The sequence below is a fragment of the Nycticebus coucang genome, chromosome 21 (assembly GCF_027406575.1).
Source record: "Nycticebus coucang isolate mNycCou1 chromosome 21, mNycCou1.pri, whole genome shotgun sequence".
Classification (NCBI taxonomy): domain Eukaryota; kingdom Metazoa; phylum Chordata; class Mammalia; order Primates; family Lorisidae; genus Nycticebus; species Nycticebus coucang.
In genome coordinates this window covers 2,387,911-2,413,404 of record NC_069800.1, presented here as the reverse complement: position 1 = coordinate 2,413,404, position 25,494 = coordinate 2,387,911, and the positions used below count along the sequence as shown (strand labels likewise).

The 25,494-nt window shown below is 41.7% G+C and overlaps 1 pseudogene; it reads left to right on the top strand.

The window, feature by feature from the left end:
* The first annotated feature begins 2,132 nt into the window (after positions 1-2,132).
* Positions 2,133-16,000, top strand: LOC128574176 (tryptophan 5-hydroxylase 2-like; annotated as a pseudogene).
* Positions 16,001-25,494: the final 9,494 nt, after the last annotated feature.

Sequence of the window (25,494 nt, the reverse complement as noted above, 5' to 3'; positions counted from 1 at the left end):
TTCAACATAGGAGGGCTTGTCTAGAAAGTATCCAGCCGTGCATGTCCCACTTCTCCTGGTACACAGCTGGATTCTTTCTGGATAGCCCTTCTACATTCACATCTCTTGTTTCTGCTCATGGGGCCTCTGTGATATTGACTTCTCCCACCCTCCTGCCATCACAGGCCACAATCATATCCTCATTCACGCACCGCTCCTGTCTCTGCTGCCTCTGCCTCCCGGCAGGTCTCTCTGCCTCAGCTCTTATTCTCTGGAGTGTGATCCTGCACTGCCACGATCTTTTGAAAGCTACATCAGAACATGTATTTTTCCTGCCTAAAACCTTCCAGTGACTTCTCATTGCTCTAGAAAATGCAAATCTATTTGTGCCCCAGGACCTTTGCACTTGCTATTCCTTCTGCAGTAAGCACTTCCCTCCCCAAATCATTGCACATCTGCCTTTTTTATGTCTCATTGAGCACCTGTTACAGCTGAACTATCACCCTGTCATAGAGGCCTTTCCTGGCGACTCTATGTAAAATAGTTAAAACCCCTGCTTAATATCTGACACCTTACATGGCTATATTATCTGCAGAACATCTTCCACCTGAAATTACCCTGTCTGCTGATTTTTACTGTTGTTCTTGCCTGTGTCATCCCAGCCCCATATTCATGGGATCACAGCATTCACTGCCTCTCTGTGGGTCCTTTCCTGTCCGGAGCAGAGTCTGTCCTGTAACAGGTGCTCAAGCTGTGTTGGTGCAATAGATGAATGAGTGACTCGATGGGTGTCACAGGCAGGAAACTACAGCCTGGAGAAGCTGTAGTCATGTAGCTAAAAAGCCAAGCCCAGACGAGGACTCAGGCTCCTTCTATGTTCCCCTGCTCCGGGTGGTGCTGGCATGCACAGCCCTCACTTCATCCACCACATATGCACTGAGCTCTTACTGTGCTTTAGATGCTGTTCTAGATCTGTGGTTCTCAGCCAGGGGTGATGTTCCTCTGGGGACATTTGCCAGTGTCTGGAGACATTTTCGCCTGTTACTATAGGTGTGGGAGATGCTAGTGGCACTAGAGCTAGAGGCCAGAGATGCTGCTGAGCAGCCCATGGTGTTCAGGACGGCCTCCCACAGCAAGGACCGATGTCACCGGTGCTGGGGGGTGGCACAGCCTGGTCTGGGTGAACAGAGACAGACGTGCTGTGACGGAGTTTATAGTCTAACATGGGGAGGCAGGTGGTGAACAGTATATGTCACACATGGAGAAATTCCAGGCTGTGTCATCAAGTGCTGTGACAGAAAGAAAGCAAAGGTAGAACCGAGTGAGGAGGAGAGAGGGCAGCGCCGGGGCGTGAGGGGCAGGGAGGGCTGTCATCTGGCTGCTTTGGAAGCTGAATCAGGAAAGGAAATTTTGCCTCTGAGGGTTAAGCTCCATAACCTGAAAATGTACAGTCCTTTAAGTCTAACCCCAGGCTGCCGAGCATTGGACCCCTCAATTTAGAAATATCCTCATGGTAAAAATAAAAATTATATATATATATCTCCCTCCCGAAGCAAGGGACATCGTAACCTTCAAATAAAAATAAAACAAACTGCCATGGGCTAGAAATAATGATTATTTTCTGCCCCTTTTCAGGAGTGCTGAAATTTTCCTCTTTCTCAACCCTCCAGCCCTTGATCATCACTAATGCAGGGCAATGTTAATTTGATGCAATTCCTGTTGCTTATTGTCAGCCTCTCACTTTTCTCTCAGAGCAAAAATAGCGTGACTTCAGCCTCTCCCAGTATCATCAGGAGTTTTTTCTTTGGTCATGCAGATATTTCTCTGTCTAGGACCATTTCTTAAACCCAACAGAAACAAATGTAGATGTTAATCTCCGGAGGAGGGGGTGGGAGCTGATGCTAATAGTCAGGCCAATGAGGTGGCTTTTTATATTTGTGTATATATGTCTCTGCACACACACACACGGTCTCCAACTTCATGAAGGATCAGTGTATGGTTTCTCAACTTCAGGATGGTGTGAAAGTGATGTACATTCAACAGAAATCATTCTTTGAATTTTTAATTTTGGTCTTTCAAACACTTTTTTATAAGGTTGGCTTTGTGTTAGGTAATTTTGTGTAGCCCTAGGCTACAATGTCAATGTTCTGAGCATGTTTAAGGTAAGCTAGCTAAGCTATCATGTTTGGGTTAGGTATATTAAATATACCTTCAACTTGGGATATTTTTTTCAACTTGCTGAGTTTATAGAGTTGTAACATTATTGTGTATCAAGGAGGAACTCTGTGTGTAAGTACACACAGATACATATATAAATCTATGCATTCATATACATACCTTTAAGATTTCACTAAAAATTATATTAAAATTATAGTTTTAGGTTGGGCATGGTGGCTCACACCTGTAATCCTAGCACTGGAAAGCTGAAGTGGGAGGATCCTTTGAGTTCAGGAGTTTGAGACCAACCTGAGCAAGAGTAAAACCCTATCTGTGTTAAAATAGAAAAATTAAATTAACTGGGCGTTGTGGCAGCCAATGCAGGAGGATTGCTTGAGCCCAGGAATTTGAGGTTGCTGTCAACTAGGCTGATGTCATGGCCCTGTAGCCTGGGTAACAGAATGAGACTCTATCTCAAAAAAAAAAAAAAATGTGGTTTTAGTTATTTGATAGGCATATCCAGATACTGGCTATCTTGACCTCTCTCTTATTTCTTTACTACAATTCTTTACCAAGCATTGGGACCCAGTAGGAACTCAAACAAATGTTTATTGAATGAATAAATCAAGTGCAAAAATCTTGTTGGGACTATTGGATTCCAACTTGTTTTTCCACGTTTGTATGAACTTATGTCATTACAACACAGTTTGGTAAATACATAGAATATTTTTATGGTGTTATCATTTTGATATATTCATTCATTTCAAAATCTATGTTTTTTATTTTTAAAGTTATTGCAGGGGATATAATTTGACCCAGAGGGTTTCTGAATCCAGGAGGCACAGGACTCTTTGTAGTTAATACTTTTCCAGATACCCTAAACATTGGGAGGGAATAGTAAGCAAGAAAACAGGTTTCAGTAAATGTCTTGATTTAAATGTATTTAAATTGATGATGCTGAGGAAATTACGAACAGTGAACCATTTTATTTGGGGGCTATTTTATTTTATTGAAGAGCTTGTTGACTAGTTCACTGGATTTCTTTTCTTTTTTTTCATTCATTCATTCTTTTTTTTTTTTTTTTTTTTTTTTTTTTAGTGCTATTTCTTCACAATCGAGTTTGGCCTTTGCAAACAAGAAGGACAACTGCGGGCATACGGAGCAGGGCTGCTCTCCTCCATTGGGGAATTACAGGTGTGAAGCTGTGAATGGTACATCCGTCCCATGCAAACTGGTTCAAGGTCATGGAAAATATTGATTTGTCTGTGCATTTCTACTCACAGACAGATACCCCATAAATATGTAATGCAGAGGACTCAGTACCTTAGATGTGGGTCCTGACCTAACTTTTTGTACTTTATGAAAATGGGTCAGGCCTTTCTGGGTTCGTGGTGTGACTCCTGGGTGAGTAGCCGCATGCACAGGTCGACAGGAATGGCAAAGGTATGCTCAATGCTGGTGACAATGGTTGGCATGAACTCAGTGCTGAAAGTGGCAATGGACTGGGCACAGTCTGACTGACTGAAGTTCACTCCTGAGTGCGGTTTGGCTGCTCTGACTCTGTCACCTCCCAGGCTCCCTTTTTCCGCCCCAACATGTACTTCTTCAAGAGGAGTTTGAGGTTACTTCAGCTTCTTCAAAATTAATGCATATTAAAACACTTGTAGGCATATAGTATAAAGAAACAAACAAAATAAATCTATTGTCAGAGAGGAATCTAATGCATGAAATCATGCCTAGGAAATTCTATTCTTTTTTTTTTTTTTTTTTTTTTTGCCTTAAAATGCAGTAAAACAATCATTTATTCAGGAGTTTTGAGACCTGGAACATTCTGACACTTTAAGTATTCTGGTTATTTAAGAATTGCTATTTATACCGCCAGGTAAAAGCAAGTTTTGGTGAATTTAGAATGTGATATGATGTATAATCTGGAAAGGTTACTAAAAGTAATTTAATCTTTCTTTGGTTATTCACACTAAGATCAGGATTGTGGATTATACCAGAGTTTTTATTTTGAGCATTGATTACCCTTCTATGTGCAATAATATAATTGGGAATATATCTCCAATGTGATTGGAGATTTTTGGTTGTTTATTATATTGAAAGATGCAATTTCACTATAGTTTTATTGAGTCTGCTAATTTTATGACTCCATTCATTCATTCATTCCTCAAACATTTGATGGGGCGCCTACAAGGTGCTATGGACCGTGCAAGGCCCTGGGGTTAAAGAGACAAGTGATAATGATAAAGCATAAGAAGAAAATAGCATCAGCCACCCAAAGTAGCGCGTTTAAATAGACCTCAGTATTTCTGGTGTTCCTGCTTCATCCTCATAACAACTCCATGTGACAAGTGATATTATTGCAAATGAGACACAAAGACAGTAAGGAAATTGTGTAAGATCACGTAGCTGGTAAGCGATGGAGCTGGGGCCAATCCAGGCAGGCCAGGCTCCAGGATCCGAGTGCTTACACAAAGGGCTTTGCTGTCTGGGGTCCCTGCTATCAAAGAGTTCGCAGTGCATTCTACAGCAAGAGATGGACAACCATACAGATAGCACGTCGTGTAAGGGGTGACCAGTATGCCTGCCTGGCGCTCCTGAGACCATGCCCGACAAACCCTCATGACAGGGCCCTATTGCCCAAGCTGACTCTCGGAGGGGAGAGGCCGAGTAGGAAAAGGGCGGGGTGCGCAGGCCAGTCAGTGGCCAGCAGCGTGTGTAGCACGAGGACTCCTGTGAAAGTCCAGCCTGTTCAGGGAACTGTCTAAGGCAGTGACTTTCAATCAGTGTGCCATGAGAGGCTCTTAGGTGTTCCATGAAAGTTTTTAAATATCATTAATTAAATTATTTTCAAAAGAAGTTCAAAGCACAGTACATATGTTCTTTTTTTTACTCTTTTTTTTTTTTGATCAACATAATTTAAGTGTGCTACAGAAGTTTACCTACAGGTTCAAGTGTGCCCTGAGATAAAAAAAGGTTGAAAATCACTGGTCTAAGGCTTAGCATGGCTGGAATAGACAGTAATGTTCAAACTAATAAAAACCTGACGTAATGTGGTCAATTTTTTTTTTTATTTGCTAAATTCTCAACAAAAAAACCACTGAGGGGTTATTGTGAGTGCAGTGGGGCTTTGGTCACCACAATAGCTTAATGTCATTTCCCCTAAGACCAGGTCCTCTACAAAATGCTTCTCAATTTCCCTGAAAAGAGAGGCAGAAAACGATGTGGCTCTTGAGCTCCATCTATTTACATTCTCCTCAGACAGTTTATGAATTACATCAGTAACAAAAACAAATCTCTCTCATAGCCCCGACTTTTGATGGGGTCTTCTGGTCTGGTTAATGAGGCGTGTGTAGACAGCACTGGGGCGAATCTGTTTTTTCTGTTCTTATTGGTGTGGACAGAATTGTCTGGAAATGGAAATCAGCCAGAAATCTGTACCCTGAAGGGCAGTGTCCGCCATGCACCTTCCGGTTCTGGCCCATCACCTCTGGTCATTAGCATTCTCTCACTCTCAAATTTCAACACCCCAACATCTCTATGATTGCTATGTTGGACCATTTTTACAATTCAGGAATTCTTCCTATGAGAAATACCTTCTGATTGCTCACAAAGAGGACGTGACATGAGATGCCTTCCTTAGAGCCCCTCCCCCTACCATTTCCCTGCCTGGCTTGTGAAGGTGCCTGGTACCTTGAGGCCCTGCTGAATTAATGGATGCTGGTCCTAGACCAATATAGGAGTAACTTTACCAAAAGCATTGTCATAATTCCTGTGTAAACATGCTCACAGTTTTGAATGCAGTTACCTTTTGCAGTAAAATATTTTGTGCTATTCCAACTGCACCCTAAACATAAGCCCCAGCTGAGTTGCTGGAGGCTTTGGTATAGATTTTTTCCTAAGTATCCACAATTCTCTTCTTCTTCTTCTTCTCCTTCTCCTTCTCCTTCTCCTTCTCCTTCTTCTTCTTTTAGATACAGTCTCATGGTTGCCCAGTCTAGAGTGCCATGGCAGCAGCCTAGCTCACAACAACATCAAACTCTTGGAATCAAGGAATCCTCTTGCCTCAGCCTCCTAAGTAGCTGGGACTACAGGCACCCGCCACAATTCCCAGCTAGTTTTTCTATTTTTAATAGAGACCGGGTCTCACTCTTGCTCAGGCTGGTCTTGAACTCTCGGTGCTGGGAGTGCTGGGATTACAGGGGTTACCTTTTCCTGTTAAGCAGAACATATCCTAATTTTTTTTTTCTTTGAAGACAAAACAAACATGGAAAAGCATGTGAAAGCTAACATAAATTTGAAAACTTTTCTTCACTGGAGTAATGGTGACTCTGTGTCTGAGTGGGGCTTTTCCCCATCTCCCATCACTGTGGGGAGCAATGAATAATGCGTTAGGTCATCTGGAACACCGACTTTTAAAAAATGTTGATAAAAGGATACTTGATGGCCATTTACCCACAGTCCAACTTGCATCTGTCCTGTCACACACTTTCTTTCTATCCTAGCCTTTATCTAACTCTATGCCTATTGTTTTTTCATTTATTATTTGCTACTTATTTGTCGCGGACCGCTAGTCGATGGGCCTCAGTCTGAGGGTGCTCAGGGCGAACGGCACAGGTTGATTGAAAGGTCGACGCAGGATGAATTGACAGACTGCTACACAAAGCAGCTGCACTTTATTGATTTTTAAGTCTGGTATTTATACATTTTCTTTCCAGGGTTAAAACAATGTAATCATTACTTTGCTTATGTTTGTAAATTATCTTTGTGTCTCCAATTATCTTTGTGTCTCCATATGTGGTTTATCATGCACTATATGTTTTCAAGGTTTTTCTTTTTGGAGGGAGGTGGTTTATTTTTTCAAGGTTTTTGTTCTAGGGAAGTGGTTTCATTAGTAACACCTGGTTGCTTCCCCTTATCTAGGAATGTCAAGATTTGTGACTTCTCTTAGTTCTATAATTGGTCTCAGTTTCTTATGATCTCTTTTAAGAACAGCTGAACATATTCTTTTATGTATAATGCTTGACTACTTCTATATATTTTTACTTTAATTAGTAACTATATTTTGATTCATAGTTAATTGTTTGTTAAACATTAAACTACTTTATTGATTTGTGTTACATATGAAAATTAGTGAAGTAAGATGTTTTTCTAAGTAAAGTTTTACTAATTAGTGAAGTTAGATGTTTTTCTAAGTAAAGTTTTACTGTAGGAGGTGATAGTGTTGGAACATCTTGTTTGCCGTGCCTGCATTGTCTCAAGTCACTGACATTTATGGTAGGGACGTGCTGTTGTGCAGGCTCTCTTGGAGCCACTGAGTTCAGCACAGCTATACTTGCTGTGTTTAATTGTGGATCAGTAAGTCACTGTGTTTATTCTTAGTTTCTCAAGACAATCAGGCAATAATCAGGCATCCAACTGAACAGACAGGTTTCAGAGCAAAGGTTTTTTAGGCTTTTATGCCGCACCTCGTGAGTCATTACGTTCAAACAAAGGCATGCTAGGCAACTTATGCGCTGCTGTCGCAAACCAGGGGGGCTGGGGGTTTCGCTCCGGGGAGCACATACCACCTACTCACGCATTTTACCCTGGCTAGATGCCGGGGGTGCGGCACTTATTCATTCATTATATTCAACAAATACAAAATCAGTGGTCCAAGATATCAAGGAACTTAGAGTCTAATAAGGAAGTTTTAAGAAAAGGATTGATATATATCTTTCTTGAACTCTCTTAAAGAAGGGACAGTGAAGTTTGTTCATGTCAGGTGGCAAGGAAATGATTGCTAATTAGTGAATTGGCTGAGTGTTATCTCAAAAAGTTAACCCATCTTTAAAGGGTTCTATTTTTCTATTTTTTTCCCCATGGGCAAAAGTCCTGTCTTCAAGGGCATCCAACCTTCTTATCTATGGTGTTGGATATCACAGAAAGTATCCACGGACCTTTTTATTTGCTAATCAACCTTTCTTAGTGTCTGTGCATTTCCAGTGAGGCTCAAGACAAGTCTTCATTCTTCCAATATGGCAGAAAAGAAAAAAGGTTGGATACCCATGATAGGTCTTTATTAACTTCAGACCAGAGATCAGATTTTTTTGGTAAATAATTTAGCTTTAGCACCTACCTCATGGAGTATTAAATAAATACATGTGTTTTGCTTTTTAAGCTTTGATAAAGCTGATGGTTTAACAAATTACTATGATTATTTTGGCTTTCTTTTTAGGGTATCTCTGCATAGTGAATTTATTGTATTGCCTCCATGTAGCTATTAATCAGCATTCCTGAACACAGGTTTATATTTATTACAAGCATTGGTATTTACTACCGCTGCAACAACTCTGGGAGGTGCTCAGAATTTCTGCCAGGATGTGAAGAGGCTCGAGGAGCTTGCAGGTTCTCTGAGGTCATCTGGTTGGTCAGTGGTGTGACTAGAGTTAGGACTCAGTGCTGCAAGCTCTCCTACCTTCACCGGTACAGATGGCTCCCGCTGCCCTTCCTCCTCCCCTTTCTTCTCATGAATCTAGTGCGATTAGTAATGACGGAACAAACACTGGACAGTGGGAGCTGGAAACCATGTCTATGGCTTTTCACAAAAGGATTTGAAGACAGAGGTCATTCCCTTGCCCCTGTAGTTTATTCAAACCGCTGAAACCTTCAACATCTCTAGTTAAAAAAAATGAATAATGCATCAATGCCCAATTTGGCAATAGGAATGTCGATGTCATGTTGTGCTTGGTTGCAGGCTAAGCATTTGAGGGTGGCTCCAGAAACTTTACATACATACCCACGTAATGTGCCTATTCACGTGTAAATGTAAATATTTATTGTTGTTGTGATGTGGGAAAAGTGATAGTGGTGTGAGTGCAGGAGAGTTTACAATTTTTTATTCAGACTCTAGGGCCCAAACTACTCATAAACTTGACTTCACACTTGAGTTTTTTCCCAACTTTAACCAGTCCTAATATAGACAGTGAGGATCACAGGGTTTACGTTTAGAATAGTTGAGATAATAACTCTGTGTCACTGCAAAAGCAGGTGTCTGGCAGGAAGGAAGAATTTAAACTGATGAACCTTGGGCAGGCACTGTTGGAGTCCAGGACCAGGAAGCCTCATAACGAGGGCCACGTTTCTTTCTTTGTGGTTCCAGACCCCTGAGAGAGAGAGGGGTGCCACCAATGGCCAAGGTGTGGCTAAATGGATATGTGCACAAACTGTCCCCTCTGGCCTGAGCTTATTTACAAAGGTGACTGATAGACTGAGCACATCCTCTGTCAGGCACTTTGCCTGCAGTGTCTCATTTAATTCTGGCCATGACCCCAGGATATAGATACTATTAATATTCCTGTTTTCCAGATGAATACTGGAATATGCTTCCAGAGGTGAAGTAGCTTGCCCAGGTCATGTAGTTGGATAGAGATAGAGCCAAATTTGAATGTTAATTCTTTATCTTAATGACCTATAGTCTTAATTACTTTATAATATTATATACTAACAATTGGGTTCTGGAAAATTCATGTTTTTAATTAAAAATTAAAAAAAAACTTTTCAGAATGTTAGAGGGTATACTTGTTTTGTTTACATACTTTGTTTTTGTACAGATTGAGTCAAAGTTATACATGTAAGTGTGCCCTTCACCCACATAGTGGGCACTGTACCCAAGAGGTGTGAACTTACCCTCCCCGGCTGGATTTTCTTTCTTTTTTTTTTTTTTATTAAATCATAACTGTATACATTGATATGATCATGGGGCATCATACACTCGCTTCATAGACCATTTGACACATTTTTATCACAATGGTTAACATAGCCTTTCCGGCGTTATCTCAGTTACTGTGCCAAAACATTTACATTCTACATTTACCAAGTTTCGCAAATACCCCTGTAAGATGCACCACAGTTGTGATACCACCGATCCCCCTCCCTCTACCCACCCCCCTTCCCTTTCCCACTTCCCCCTATTGTTAGGTTGTAATTGGGTTATAGCTTCATGTGAGAGCCCCAAATTAGTTTCATAGTAGGGCTGAGTACATTGGGTACTTTTTCTTCCATTCTTGAGATACTTTACTAAGAAGGATATGTTCCAGCTCCATCCATGTAAACATAAAAGAGGTAAAGTCTCCATCTTTCTTTAAGGCTGCATAGTATTCCATGGTGTACATATACCACAATTTATTAATCCATTCGTGGATCGATGGGCACTTGGGCTTTTTCCATGACTTAGCAATTATGAATTGGGCTGCAATAAACATTCTGGTATAAATATCTTTGTTATGTTGTGATTTTTGGTCTACTGGGACTTGATCAAACTAAAAAGCTTCTGCACAGCTAAGAACACTGTAAGTAAAGCAAACAAACAGCCCTCAGAATGGGAAAAGATATTTGCAGGGTATATCTCTGACAAAGGTTTAATAACCAGAATCCACAGAGAACTCAAACACATCAGCAAGAAAAAAACAAGGGATCCCATCGCAGGCTGGGCTAGGGATTTGAAGAGAAACTTCTCTGAAGAAGACAGGCGCACGGCCTTCAGACATATGAAAAAATGCTCATCATCTTTAATCATCAGAGAAATGCAAATCAAAACTACTTTGAGATATCATCTAACTTCACTGAGACTAGCCTATATCACAAAATCTCAAGATCAGAGATGTTGGCGTGGATGCGGAGAAAAGGGAACACTTCTGCACTGCTTGTGGGAATGCTAATTAATACATTCCTTTTGGAAAAATATATGGAGAACACTCAGAGATCTAAAAATAGATCTGCCATTCAATCCTGTAATCCTGGCTGGATTTTCATTGAGATTTTATGTCCACATGCATACTTAAGTGTTGATCCATTACTTTCAATTTGGTATTTCTTTCTCCATTCTTTTTTTTTTTTTAAACTTTTTTTTTTTATTAAATCATACCTGTATACATTGATATGATCATGGGGCATCATACACTCGCTTCACAAACCATTCTTGTGATGTTTAACTTAGAAGAATGGATTCTAATTCCCTCCAGATTTGTCCAAAAAGATACCAGATCACCATTTTTTCACTTTTTTGTTACGGCTGAGTAGTACCCATAGTATGCATGTACTGTATTTTATTAATCCATTCATATATTGGTGGGCATTTAGGTTGTGATTGTGATTATTATAATCACATCTTTGGGATTATAAATTATACTGCTGTAAACATTTGTGTGCAGGTGTCCTTTAAATAAAAATGACCTTTTTTTCTTTGGATCTATAACTAGCAGTGAGATGCTGGATCCAATGGTAGGTCTACTTTAAGTTATTTGAGGTGTCTGCATACGATTTTCCACAGAGGTCATACTTGGCAGTCCCACCAACAGTATATAAGGGGTCCTGGAAATTCTTGATGTTGAAAAGAGATTTTTATATTCGAAAAGCCATAATGGAGGCTGGTGTGGTGGTTCATCCCAGCACTCTGGGATGCAGAAGCAGATGGATCACTTGAGCTCAGGTGTTTGAGACCAGCCTGAGCAAGAGAGATATCCCGTCTCTACTAAAAATAGAAAAACTATCTAGGCCTTGTGGTAGGCACTTGTAGTCCTGGCTGCTTTGGAGGCTGAGTCAAGGGGATTGCCTGAGCCCCCGAGATTGAGGTTGCTATGAGCTATGGATGCCACAGCACTCTATCCAGGGTAACCGAGTAAGACTGTGTCAAAAAAAAAAAAAAAAGGAAACCAGGAAAGAAAAAAGAAGCTAAAGTGGAAAATAAGTCTAAACTTGTACACTAAAGCCAGTTAATTGATAGTAGGGACCCATGTGGATAAGGCCATCCCCAGGCCTGGGGCAACCTGCTATGGCCAGTTTATAATGGCTGGAGTGTAGAGAGGTAATGTTGGTTTGAGTGCTGTATATTTGCAGACTCTGTTAAAATTATATTGCAAGAAGAGCTTTAGAATTTATGTAGGTCAGCCTTTACAGTCCATCAAAGAGGACACTGCAGCCGCCATGGGCAGCTCCACTCACTTGGTGTCCTGTCCGGACGCAGGCACAGCTGCACTTAGAACTCAGGGCTGCTGGTCTTGGTCCTGTGCCTTGTTGTTAGCGCTGTGGATAAACCCAAAATAGCCCTTTTTGAGAGTGTCCAGATGAGAGAAGGTGGCTCTCATGTGCTCCTGCACTTTTAAAGTGACTGTCAGCCAGACTCTGCCATCCTTATAAAGCTTCTCTCCGCAGGAAGTTGGATTAATTTTTGCAGACTTGAGGATATACAAGTGTTAACACTTCAGGAAGGAATCACCACAGATTTTCCTGGGGACATCAAAAAGTCTGGCTCAGTGTTTACAGAGAATTCACTCTGGACACAGGGATGGGGCACAATAGCCAGCTGCTCCCAGGAACTGAGGCAGCTTACGGAAGGACAAGGACTGGACTTGAGAAGCCAATGCCGTAGGGCTTTTCCTCTGGGCAGTGGGCTTCAGAGTCGAGGGAGGCGTGCTGCTATTTTATGCTCCTTGGGCCACACTATAGCATTCAGGGACAGAAAGCCTCCTGGGATGCATAGAAGCTCTGGGCAGTCATCCGAAAGGCCCTGTCAGGTAAATGAGACTGTTGACAGGTGTGATTACCACCTCATCTGATGGTCTCCTGTACTGGCTGCTCCTTCAATTCCAGGCTCTGGTCGTTCCACTGCTGATCTGTGAGTATGATTATTACCCCCAGATTCACTGACAGCCAAGGAGCAACACTGGTTCCATATTTCATTGGAGGAGTGGTCCCCAGCAGGTAACCAGCATGTGACACACACCACAGGCTCCTGAGGACAGATGTGGGCTTTGTTTTTTTTTTTCTGCAAAAAAAAAAAAAAAGACTGGGCAGGTTTTGAACCCACCACCTCTGGTATATGGGGCCAGCACCCTACTCCTTGAGCCATAGGCCCAGCCCGGGACAGTTTGTGTTTTTGAGAGCTTAAGATAATTAACCTCTAGTTTTTCCTTTAAACACTGCTTTGGGCAGCTGTGATCTTCATTGCCTAATGGTCTTTGCCTCAAATTTTGTTCTGTGACTCCACTGATTTTTCCTGAAGCCTGGGGCAGAGCGCCCTGCCCTCTGGCCCTTTCTTGATCTACTTTCATTCCCTCTACCTGTCAAAATGACTGAATGTCTGACTACCAGTGGAATTGGCAGATGATGAGTTTCTCTAACTCACACGGATTTCAGTTTCTGTTGCTGCCTACACACAGCTGGAGGCCTCTTTTCACGTGGTGACTACGGAGGCTCAGGATGTCCCGTAGAAGCACTGAAGCCCCAAGCAGATGAGTTTCACTTCCTTCTAAAATGTGCTTGTCTTAGCTTGACTCAGTGAAAAGTCTGTGTTTTAAGATGTCCCAAGGGAGCCATGGCTTAAGTGTTCTGCTGCCACTGTACCCATGCCTCTGAAAGCAGAGATGAGAGAGAAGAAAGACTGAGCGCCCTAACCAGCCGCTGCGCCTTCCATGTACTGATGGGTGGAAAGACAAGCCACAATGCGGCTGTTCAGCCAAGCAGAGGGCCGGGCTGCAGAGAAGGCAGCTCCTCTCCCAAAACCACACCAGCAATGGCAAGCCAATTCTTTGCAGAAAAGCAACAGCTCTCCTAAAATGACTTTCTGTTTTGTGAATTTGTTTTTAAAATATGGACAGAGTTCTTGGTCATAGGCAACCACAGTCCCGTGATGTTCATTGCACTGCCTTGAATTCAGCATAAATGCCTTTGCAGGTGCAGTAACCTTCTGCTTATAATGGAGTTGCTCTGTGTGCCAAGAGAATGAGTTCGCTCTGAGCAGCCCTCTGCATTCTGTGATTCATGTAGGCATTGATCTGGACAGAGGAACTCTGCAAGAAAGCCAATCGCACTGCCCTTTCTCTGAGGTGTCAGTCTTTTGGTTCACCGTTGTGTTTTCAAACTTAGGGAGCCACAGATGACTTCTTGGAGGGCTGTAAATCATTCCATACATTTTACATTTGTTGGAGGAGTAAACCAAGAGTATTGAACAGGAAAAGGTTTTCAAAATTTCTCCAGGAAACCTTAGCTGTTAGAGATTGAGAGGGCAGAAAAGTGCTGGGAGAGGAATCCATAGGCTGGAATAATGTCTTCTGAATCATCCAACCCAAATCTCTCATTTGCAGTTGAGGAAATGGAGGCAATCAGAAACCAAATGATTTGCCAAGTTACCTAGTTAGACAGCAGCAACGCCCAGACCAGAGGCCCAGCTTTCTAACTCTCAGTTCCAGGTAATTTCTGCCACCCCTTTCCCCTCTCTCCCAACTTCTTAACTCCTTACATTAAAGATAAGACTGAATCAAGAGGAATAGTTCCAAAATGTAGCCCATGATCACGATCTTCGATGCCTTTAAAAAATAAGAATTTCTTGGTTCCATTAAGACCTACCAAAGGAAATTGAGACCTGATCTGCCTTGTCACAAGCTCCTCAGAGATTTCCATTTCCATTACATTTTAGAATCATCAATCTCAGGTCTATAAAAGGGCAGGTGGCATGTCACAAGAAATGACTAGTGACTTTTAACATTACTGAATTTATCTGGAGAACAGTCATTCCTCGTTTCCTGCTGTTCTTAGTGCCAGTCACGTAGGGAGCGGAACTGAGCTAATGACGGCTCAGAGAGTAATTACCCCAGCTTGCCTGTTTCTCTAATGGGTATAACTATAACTATTAATATTAGCTCTTTCCCCCCGACTGGCAATGTTTATCTGCTGTGTACTGCTCTGCTGTACTTAGTGGAGCGTAAATGAGTGCTTTGCGAGTACCCTCAAATATCCAGGCCCACTCCAGCCTCTGTTGGTACACAGCATCTGGCCTCCAAACGTCTTGCAATAAGCCTACAAATAGTGTAGTCAGAGCCCCAATCACCTCTCTGAGCAGGTAATTATTACTTCTGCCAGTTACGTGAAATTTTAGCATGTTGCTTATAGCAATAGATGGAGGAGCATATTTATGTGGTTCCTGCTTCTATTCATAGCTCAGAGTTAAAATTCCACTTCTGCTGGAGTACAGCTCTGGGCTGTGTCCTTCAGTATCAATTTGGCTGATAATAAATAAAATATCATATCCTTGGGGGGTGCAAATTAAAATTATATTAAATATCTAGATAAGAAATAATAAAAATAATAAAAATAAAAATAAAATTATATTAAATATCTAGATAAGAAAAAATAAAAATAGGTTATTGATGGACTATAAAAAAATATATCATTTCCTCATTTCCCCCCTTAGTACCTAACACAACTAAACGAACAAATAAACAAAATCCTAAGGCCCAATTTATTCTGAGTACAGGAGAGTTCTGTGGACAAGGAACTGGGCAGCCCTGTAGGATTACTGAGTTATTGAATGTGTAGCAGAAGTGTGATGTTGAGGCACTCTGGGGGTCTCGTGACAGAATTTAATGGGTTTTGTGGTGTGTTTTGCAGCATGCCCTTTCTGACAAGGCATGTGTGAAAGCCTTTGACCCAAAGACAACTTGCTTACAGGAGTGCCTGATCACCACCTTCCAGGAGGCCTACTTTGTTTCGGAAAGTTTCGAAGAAGCCAAAGAAAAGATGAGGTAAATTTGCTTTTCTCCTATCTGGAGAAAATAACTGTTAATTTTTCTGGCTCTCTTTCTTCCTGTGACCTATCTCTTGCATCACTGTGGGTTGGTGGTTTATTTTTTGATTCCTGTTTGTTCTGCAGGGACTTTGCAAAGTCCATCACCCGCCCCTTCTCAGTGCACTTCAATCCCTACACTCAGAGCATTGAAATTCTGAAAGACACCAGAAGTATTGAAAATGTGGTGCAGGACCTTCGCAGTGACTTCAACACGTGTGTGACGCCTTGGACAAGATGAACCAGTACCTTGGGATCTGATGCCTGGAAGCCGCGTTGTCGCCGTGCCATCTTCTCGGGGCCTCGCAGCAATTCTGTCATTGAACGCTGGTGTTAACTGTAGCATGGAGTTCCATCTCTCTATACCTGCTTGTAACTTTCTGTGTAGTATATAAACTACCAAAAGAACCCCAATGGCACCTAACTACTGGTATGACAGAGTGTGATATCTTTAAATGTCTTAAGTAGATTTGACATTACCGCTAGTGTCCCTAACCAGACTGCATCGATTTAAGATTTGTAGCAAATAACCCTCTTCTGATCCTAGCATATGCCCTTCTCTGTCTCAGATTTGAGCCTTTTCTCTGTGCTCATTAGATAAAATGAAGACAGCAGTGAAGCTATTTCTGTTTTCAATAGTATCAGTGTTTTCACAGCATTCTTTGAGACACAACCAGAATGGTAGGAAACTTCCCATCACAGTAGCAAAAAAGTCAATGTTCTGTTTCAAAAATTGTTAACACAGTATTTGAAATGAGATTTAGGTTGAGTATTTATATGATGCAAAAATGTACAGGTTGCATTAACCTTGTAGAAACTGAATTGTGAGAAGTTTCCTGGAGAATTTTGGAAGCTAAGACTCCCAGAAAGGACATTAAAAAAGACTAAACCGTGGGCAGTAAATGTTGGGACTGTGAATTTTATGCTGGAATAAAGTGAATTACCACACTCAGATGTTTAACTCATTTCTCTGGTTCACAGGATGATAAAATCGCAGAGCTGTAAAGATCATTTTTTTGATTTCCAAGATGTGAAAATTGTGTCACAGAGAGGTTAAGTGATTTGCCCGAAGCAGCGCAGTTAGTTAGCTGTGCACCTACAGTCACTGTCTATTGCATTTTCCTTGAGATTGCCGAGGCATTCAACGTGGTGTAGTTATGTGCTGTCAGAGGAGGGATACTAATGCCTCTTAAAGTTAATGCTTATCACGAAGCAGGACTTGATTTGTGATCAAGGATTCACAGCAGTGTCTATGTTGTTTCCCCTCATGGCCTCCAAACCAGGCCAGATCCAAGGGAGGTTGTACACTTTCTTTAAGTTTGGGCAACTGTGGGCAAACAGTAGTGATATACCACAAATTTCCACTGCTCCTTGACATAGAAAATAAAATCAGGTGATTAAATGAACAAATGAAAAACCTGCTGAATGAGTGCGTGAATTTCATCTTCTTCTGCTTCCCTCACCAAACTCAATTGCTGTCCTCTGATTCTGCTTTTGGTAGTGAGAAAACTGCATGTTGGAAAGGGGAGGGAGCAAGAAAAAGGAGAAGATAAGGAAAAGATGACACAATAACACTTAGGAAATTAAAAATGATTACTTGAGCGAATTTTAAAGATTTTTTTCTAAAATAAGAAATTACATATAATTTTAAAACAATTCATATTTTCATATGGGGTACATTATAGGTTAGAAATCTTTGGACTAAATATATTCAGGAAGAATATGAGAAAGAGGTAAAACATCAGGTACAAGTCAAATTAAAATGAAAATTCGGGGGTGTAAATATTGGTTATTCCCACTATTGGGGATCTTTCACTTCTAAAGAATTCTCAGAACAACTAAATTTTGAGAAAAGAGTTTGGTGCATAGAATGTGAGGGTCACAAAATTTAAATACTATTCTCGGTGAAGGGGACGGTGCCTTGAAAAGGGGGCGGCACCTGTGGTTCAGTGAGTAGGGTGCTGGCCCCATATACCGAGGGTGGCAGGTTCAAACCCAGCCCCGGCCAAACCGCAACAAAAAAATAGCTGGGCGTTGTGGCGGGCGCCTGTAGTCCCAGCTGCTCTGGAGGCTGAGGCAAGAGAATTGTGTAAGCCCAGGAGTTGGAGGTTGCTGTGAGCCGTGTGACGTCATGGCAGTCTACCTGAGGGTGGTACAGTGAAACTCTGTCTCTACAAAAAAAAAAAAAAAAAAAGCCATGAATGGTAGAGAAATAGTGAGCACGCTGAGTGAAATCTAAAAGATCTAGAATGGGCCGTGTGTGGTGGCTCAACCTGGCATCCCAGCACTCTGAGAGGCTGAGGCAGGTGGAGTGCCTGAGCTCAGGAGTTCAAGAATAGCCTGAGTCAGAGTGAGACCCCCGTCTCTAAAAAAAATAGCCTGGGTGTTGTGGAGGGCACCAGTAGTCCTAGCTATGGGGGAGGTTGAAGTAGGAGGATTGCCTGAGCCCAAGAGATTGAGGTGATTGTGAACTATGATGCCACAGCACTTTGCCAAGGGCAACAGCGTGAGACTCTGTCTCAAAATAAATCAATCTAGGATGATTAAGCAGCTGTATATTTTAAGTTAAATAGATCCATAAATATATGGTTTGCTAGGTCTAGATGACCCCGAATAACGATGTACTTATAAGTAATAAACCAGAGTAACATTCCAGAACAACAAATGCCTGAATTTTCAGAACTAGTTGCTAAATTTTCTCAGAGAAGAAAATGGGCCAAGAAATTCTTAGTATATGCCTTTCGTGTTGTTTCCATAATTTGGCAGTGTGTAGATTGTTTAGACACAAGTCATAGAGTTCTGTCATATTTTCTTTTCATTAAAAAAAAAGGAAACCATCAAGGTTTTCCCCTTTTGTCCCATGATGAAATGGGAGCTCCTTCGTTAAATGTACTTGAGGGAGAAGTATACTAAATTGTAAACAAATTCCTTCACAAAATAACACTTGAGGAGTCTTTTAACATGTGCAGAATCTATTTTGTCTCTAAAATAAGAAAAGAGTTGCAAAGCAAATAGCGTTTCCCACAGATCTTATATAGGTATCATACAAGCGGGAGGAATTACCTGATTCTTTTTAGATTTGTTCTCCATTCAGAATAGCAGTAACCATGGTTTTCACGATGAAACGATGAAATCATGGCTTTCATTTGTTGTGAGCATTTAACATGCAAATGCCATTACAGCTAATGGTGGGGAAAATCCTATAAAATTTAATAGGCATCAAAGGAAAAGTGTTGGCAGAAAAATTCCCTGCATAGAAATAGTGCGACAAGATAATCACAGCCGGCTTCTTGTCATATCAGACACCCACTCAGCATGACCATTTGTCTCAATTATGCCTCATGACTTAAAGCTAAATTAGATAGATCCAAGGGCAATTACAGATTTGAAGACACCTTCTCACTGTCATCTCCACGTGAGTGGTTATTTTATTTTGGCTTTGCTGCTGCCTTCTCTAATCAGTTAATCAGAAATCAACACAAAGTTCCTGGCAAGACCAGATTTTTTATGCATCACACTTTGCAAAAGATAGCCAAAATCTGATTAGTCCGGGTTTATTTACTCTTGAAGCATTTTTGCCTGTTATGAGCTAGGACCAGGCATATAGTGTATTCTTAAATGATTAGCTTTTTTGGCATAATAAGAATGTAATAGAGTGTTTATAAGTTATACCTTTTCTTGTTTTTTTTTTTTGAGACAGAGTTTCACTCAGTCACTCTGGGTAGAGTGCTGTGGTGTTATAGCTCACAGCAACCTCAAACTCTTGAGCTCTAGAGATCCTCTTGCCTCAGCCTCTCGAGCAGCTGGGACTACAGGCACCTGCCACAATGCCCGGCTGTTTTTAGAGACTGGGTCTTGATCTAGCTCTGGCTGGTCTCAAACTGGTGAGCTCAAGTGATCCACCTGCCTCGGCCTCCCAGAGTGCTGGGATTACAGGAGTGAGCCCCTGCGCCTGGCCTAAATTACACCTTTTAAGAGTGGAGAACTTTCGGGTGGCGCCTGGTGCTCAAAGGGGTAAAGCGCCGGTCCCATATGCCAAAGGTGGTGTGTTCAAACTCAGCCCCGGCCAAAAAAAAAAAAAAAGTGGAGAACTTTCACTTATGTTTTTTTGTTTGTTTGTTTTCATGTTTGTGTAAGGGGCATAGACTTGGGCTCCTGTTTTAGTCTCATTTATTTACTGTGTAATTTAGAAATGATGCTTTATGGGGACGATGTATCTGGGTATGTGTGTTGCTTTCTTATGGTAAATGGGCCTGAGCCTAATGATTGCAAAGTGTTGCAACATTTACCAACGTGAAAAGTCTAAAATGAAAAACAGTGTGCTCTAAAATGGAATCAAATCGAAATACAAAGTTTCATTTTCAAATGGAGTCATGGCTCACATCATCTCATTTTCTTAGTTCGAGAAGGAAAACATTAACCTAAGATGTTGTTCTCCAATTCATTTGATCTAATTTCCAACTTGTAAAAAATCAGACCCTGGTGCTTACTCTCATGAACCTTGTCTTACTTATAATGAGTAAGAAAGCAGCCCAGAATTTTCCAGTGTGTCTGAGTTTTTTATTTTCCCTTCTTCTTCTATTTCCAAAGACATTCTCTTATTTTGGGAAATGATTTTTATGCAGATTGCCGTCTTCTGGGGAAAGTCCAGGAAATTAACAGTGGGATACTGCTTCCAATATTGGCTTTGTATATGTTTGAAATAAACCGGTTCTGGAACATAAAATGGTAGCTCTTTATGATGTGACATTGGTTTTCAAAACATTTATCAGGCACTGTTTCAGGCAGTATTGCAGACCCTGAGAATATAGTGGTGAATCTGACAGAGGATGTTTAGACCCGCTTCGAACGTATGTTATGGCAGGGACAAATAAAAAAAAATAGATAATTTGAAATTGTGGCAAGTTTTATGAAAAAAAAAAAAAACAGGGTGACTTGATAGAGCAGTGGAGAGATGAAATCAGGGGGCCTGGGAAGGCCTTTCTAAGGAGCTGGTATTTAACAAGAAGCATGGGATGAGAAGCAGCCAGGCATGGAGAAGGCTGTGGGCAGAGCGTCCCTGGGAGTGGACCAGCAAGAGCAGCGTGTGAGGGAGGGACAGACCGCAGTGGTCAGGAATGGAATGGCATGAGGGCAGCGTGGGAGGCAGTGGTGAGAGGTAACAATGGACTTCATAGGGGTCAGGTGTCCTCCAAGCAGTGGAAAGCTGGTGGAGAGCTGCAAGGAAGAAACTGATACCAACTGATTTACATTGTTCAGAGCTCACTCGGTCCACTCTGTGGAAGGTGGGGTGGGGACAGGAGTTAGAAGCTGCAGAGCCATAAATAACTACATGCCAACACAAGAATAAAACACAGTTAAATTCAAGTAGGGGAGGGGAATAGAGACAGGGGAGGGGGAGGGGAAGAGGGGTTGGGGTCCTCTCACCCAGCAGGTGCAATGTGGGGGTGCATGGCACACACCCTGGGTGAAAGGCTCCATTACAGCTTGGACTTTACCTAACAAATGCAAACAATGTAACCTAATTGTGTGAATCCTTATATTAACTGAAGTTTAAAAAACAGCAACAGAGCAAGTTAGGAGGCCATTGCAAAACTGAGGATCTATAAAGTCACTTTCTTGCTGGATCACGGTGGACATTATTTAGAATAGCTGCAATGAAATAAGTTACAGGTAAGTGGGTGAGTGGAACCATCAGATAAAAAACTGGGGCAAACTGGAACAACTGGAACCAGGTTGATTCTCATTTGAATGAAAAAAGTCACATGGTGAGCACCTCTGTCCTTCCCGATGCCTGACACTTCCTTTTACAAAAATTTTCTCACATCAGCTGTATGGAAGAAGAGCTAGACTGGAAAGAAAATATATTTTTCTTTCTTGGGAGTCACAGATATTAATGACAGGAGATATTATGACAGGAGATAAAGGAAGCGGAAAATGAGGCATCATTGGTGAATGTTGGTGGTGCTGACATGTAGTCTAATTCAGGACAATAAAACCCCCTCACCTCCAGGCAAACTGTCCACTCTGGCCATTTCTATAGGAATAGGCCATATAAATGTCAGTGAATGAGTCAAGTCTATTCCCACCCTTCTTGTTGCCTCCTATCTCCCCAAATGTGGATTGAAGAAATTTCAGGAAAGGTTCCCTAGCTGTGATTTCATCCTCTCTCTGAGAAGGACGGGTCTGCTGCGGCAGCTGGAAGTATATGTGCTTCTTGGGGAAGATTGCAGTGAGCCTGATGTTCCACCCAAGGGCGTCTGTGGTTATGGTGCCTGTGAACAACATTCTCATAATCCAGTCTGGGTACAGTTTTTATAATTGAACAACAAAAACATCTGACAGATGTGGGCAGGGTAATTTGAAAGCTAGATGGCACAAAGAAATCAAGTTCATTTTCTGTCAAAATCAAATCTTTAAAAAAAAACATGCAAAGCTGGCCCTCATTTTATAGTCTGGGAAAGATAATATTAATTACAGGAAGGTGGTCAGAAGTTTCTGTTCCCTCTGCCTTTTCTAGGTCCCTTGCAGTCTCCTTGCTTTTCAGCTTGTTCATTTCCATGGAACTTACAAGATGCTGATTCAGTAGGTCTATTATCCCCAAAGGTTTGAAAACCACTGAACACGTCTAATGTACAGCTTGCCCAATTTTAGTGAACTGCTAACTTCACAGACGTTAATGAGGCCAATTATTGGCAAGTGAATTTGACGTGAAGAACACATTAGGTTTGCTACTATAGCAGTTATTTGTTTATCGGGATTGATTGAGGCAAACTTCCTTTTGATCATTACATCTGATTGATCAATGCACATGGCATTATGAAAGAATGAGGTTTCTAAATCAGATAGCGGCTTGCAAGAAAAATCTCAACCTTGCAAGGGCAGAACATGTTTCCCTATCTATTTCAGCCTGAAAGCCTAGCCATTAAATTGGAATGGATCCTAATTAGTCTCCTCACAAATCTCTAAAACTTTTTGGTCTTTCCTGTTGAGAAGAACTTAAAAGAAGCCTAAATTCCTCCCTTGCCTACATATAGTCAATATCAAAGAAAATACCTTGCACGGTAATACCACTGAAAATGAGTGCAGACATAGCAATCCTGATTTGAGGTGGCATTGGAAAGTATAATTTGATTCACCCAGCCAAATGATTACTGCAAGTGCAGATCATCAGCACAGCCCACTCCAGGACATTTGAATTGGTGATGAGCTGACAGCTAATTGCCAGACTGAGTCTGCCTCTTGAGCTCCTGCCTGAGAACAGAGAGAAACTCCTAGCCTGGATGTAGACTATTTCTCCATGTTGGAGATAGTCTTTTAGGATGGCTGTCACTTTATTCATACCCAGCACCTGCTGTCTGCTTTGTCCAGTAATTGCACTCCCATTTTTCCTTTTGTGAATCCCATCCTTGATTCTAAGTCCATCCCTGAGGTGGTTGCTGATTCCATCTCTCAGTCCTAGGGGTGGGCTTACAACCGAGGTTTGGCCAATCGTCAATGGGATATTATATGCTCCTGGTCATGGCAATTGGTTCAGAAGTGGGACATGACCTGAATTGGTCTAATAAGAGTCAAACCCTGGACTTCTCTGAAACCATTGAGAAAGAGGTGTGCCACTTCTCTGATTATAAGGCATAGAAATGAGTCTGGAGCTTCCGTGGGCCACCATTCAGAGCATGCAAGGTGAAGAGTAAAAGAGACAATGTCTAAATGACATTGCCGAGCTCACGGAGCTGTGCCCATGGCCAGATGTGCCTTTGGACTTTCCAGGTCTGTGAACTAATGCATGGTCCCCCCTCTCCTGCTCTCAAGTTCCAGCTGCTATCACTGGATCAGAGAAGAGCAAGGCCCAGGATGAAAACACCAGGGAAGAGGCAGGAGACTTTAGATTTACTTTCTTCACACTTTGCCTCTTAGTTCTGGGAATCACAACCTCTGGGAGAAGCACAGAAGATACTGTGGGTTCAGTTCCAGATCACTGCAACAAAGCAAATTTCACAATAAAGGGAGTCACATAAATGTTTTGTTTTCCCATTGTGTATAAAAGTTATGTTTATACCACATTGTAGTCTGTTAAGTGGCATTATGTCTAAAAAAATGCACATATCTTAATTAAAAATACTTTGTTGCTAAAAAATGCTAATGATCATCTGAACCTTCAGTGAATAACGATCTGCTTGCTGGTGAAGGGCTGGCCTTGCTTTGATGCTGATAATACGGACTGTTTGTGGTGGTGGTTGTTGACAGTTTAGGGGCCTGTGGCAATTTCTTAAAATAAGACTGCTATGAAGTTTGCTGCATTGATTGATCGATTCTTCCTTTCATGAAAGACTTCTCTGTAGCTTGCGATGCTGTTTGAGAGCATTTTACCTACAGTAGGACTTCTTTCAAAACTGGAGTCAATCCTCGCAAACCCGGCTATGGCCATTTCAACTGAGTTTATGGAATAGTCTGAATCCTTTGTTGTTATTTCGACAATGTTCATAGCGTCTTCACCAAGACCAGATTCCATCTCAAGAAAACGACTGGCTTTGTTTATGCATAAAAGCCAGCCCTCTTCTGTTTATGTTTTATCATGTGATTTTAGCTGTTCAGTAATATTCTCAAGCTCCATTTCTTAACCTGCTTATCTTGCTATTCAGATCACACCGGCAGTTGCCTCTTCCACTGCGGTCTTGCAGAAACATTGGAATCCACTTCTTCTAAACTCCCACGAACAGTGACATTTTGACCTCCTCCCATGTATCATAAACGTTCTTGATGACATCTAGAATGGTGATCCTTTCTAGATGTTTTTCAATTTACTTTGCCCCAGTCCATCACTGGAATCACTGTCTATGGCAGTTGTAATCTTACCAAATGTATTTCTTGAATAATAAGACTTAAATGTCAATACTACTCTCTGGTTGCAGAATGGATGTTGTGCTAGCAGGCATGGAAACAACTTGAATACCCTGGTACATCTCCACCAGAGCTCTGGAGTGACTGGGTTCATTGTCAATGGGCAGTAATATTTTGAAAGGAATCGTTTTTTTCCCTCATGCAGTAGTCCTAAACAATAAGCTTAGAATGTTCTTTCAGCCATGGTACAGACAGATGCATTTCATCCACGCCTGCCATTCCAGATACAGAGCACAGACTGAGAAGGTTTAACACAATTGTTCAGTGCTCTAGAACTTGCAGAATGAGGATTGGCTTCAAGTTGAAGTCGTCAGCTGCATTTGCTCCTAACGAGAGTCAGCTTGTCCTTTGAAGCTTTGAAGCCAGGTGACCGTTTCTCCTGTCTAGCTATGAAAGTCCCAGAGGGTGGGGTGTCTCCTTCCAGTAGAAGGCTGTTGTGTCTCCACAGACAATCTGTTGTTCAGTGCAGACACCTGCATCCAAAAGGGTGGCTGGGCCTCCTGCATGGCTTTCTGTGGCTTGGCACTTGGGGTTGTCCTTATACACTGACGTCACAGAGACGGCTTCTTTCCTTACACCTCATGGCACAACCTCTGCCAGCTTCAAAATTTTCTTCTGGAGTTTCCTCATCTTTCTCAGCCTTGAAAGAATTGAAGAGAGATGAGGCCTTGCTCTGATTAGCCTTTGGCTGAAGGGATGTCGTGGCTAGTTTGGTCTTCCATCCAGACCACTCAAACGTTGTCTATTTCAGCAATTTCTTGTCATTTGTGTGTTCACTGGAGCAGCACTCTTCATTTCCTTCAAGAACTTTCCATTTGCATCCATAGCTTGACCAATCATCTGGTACAGGAAAC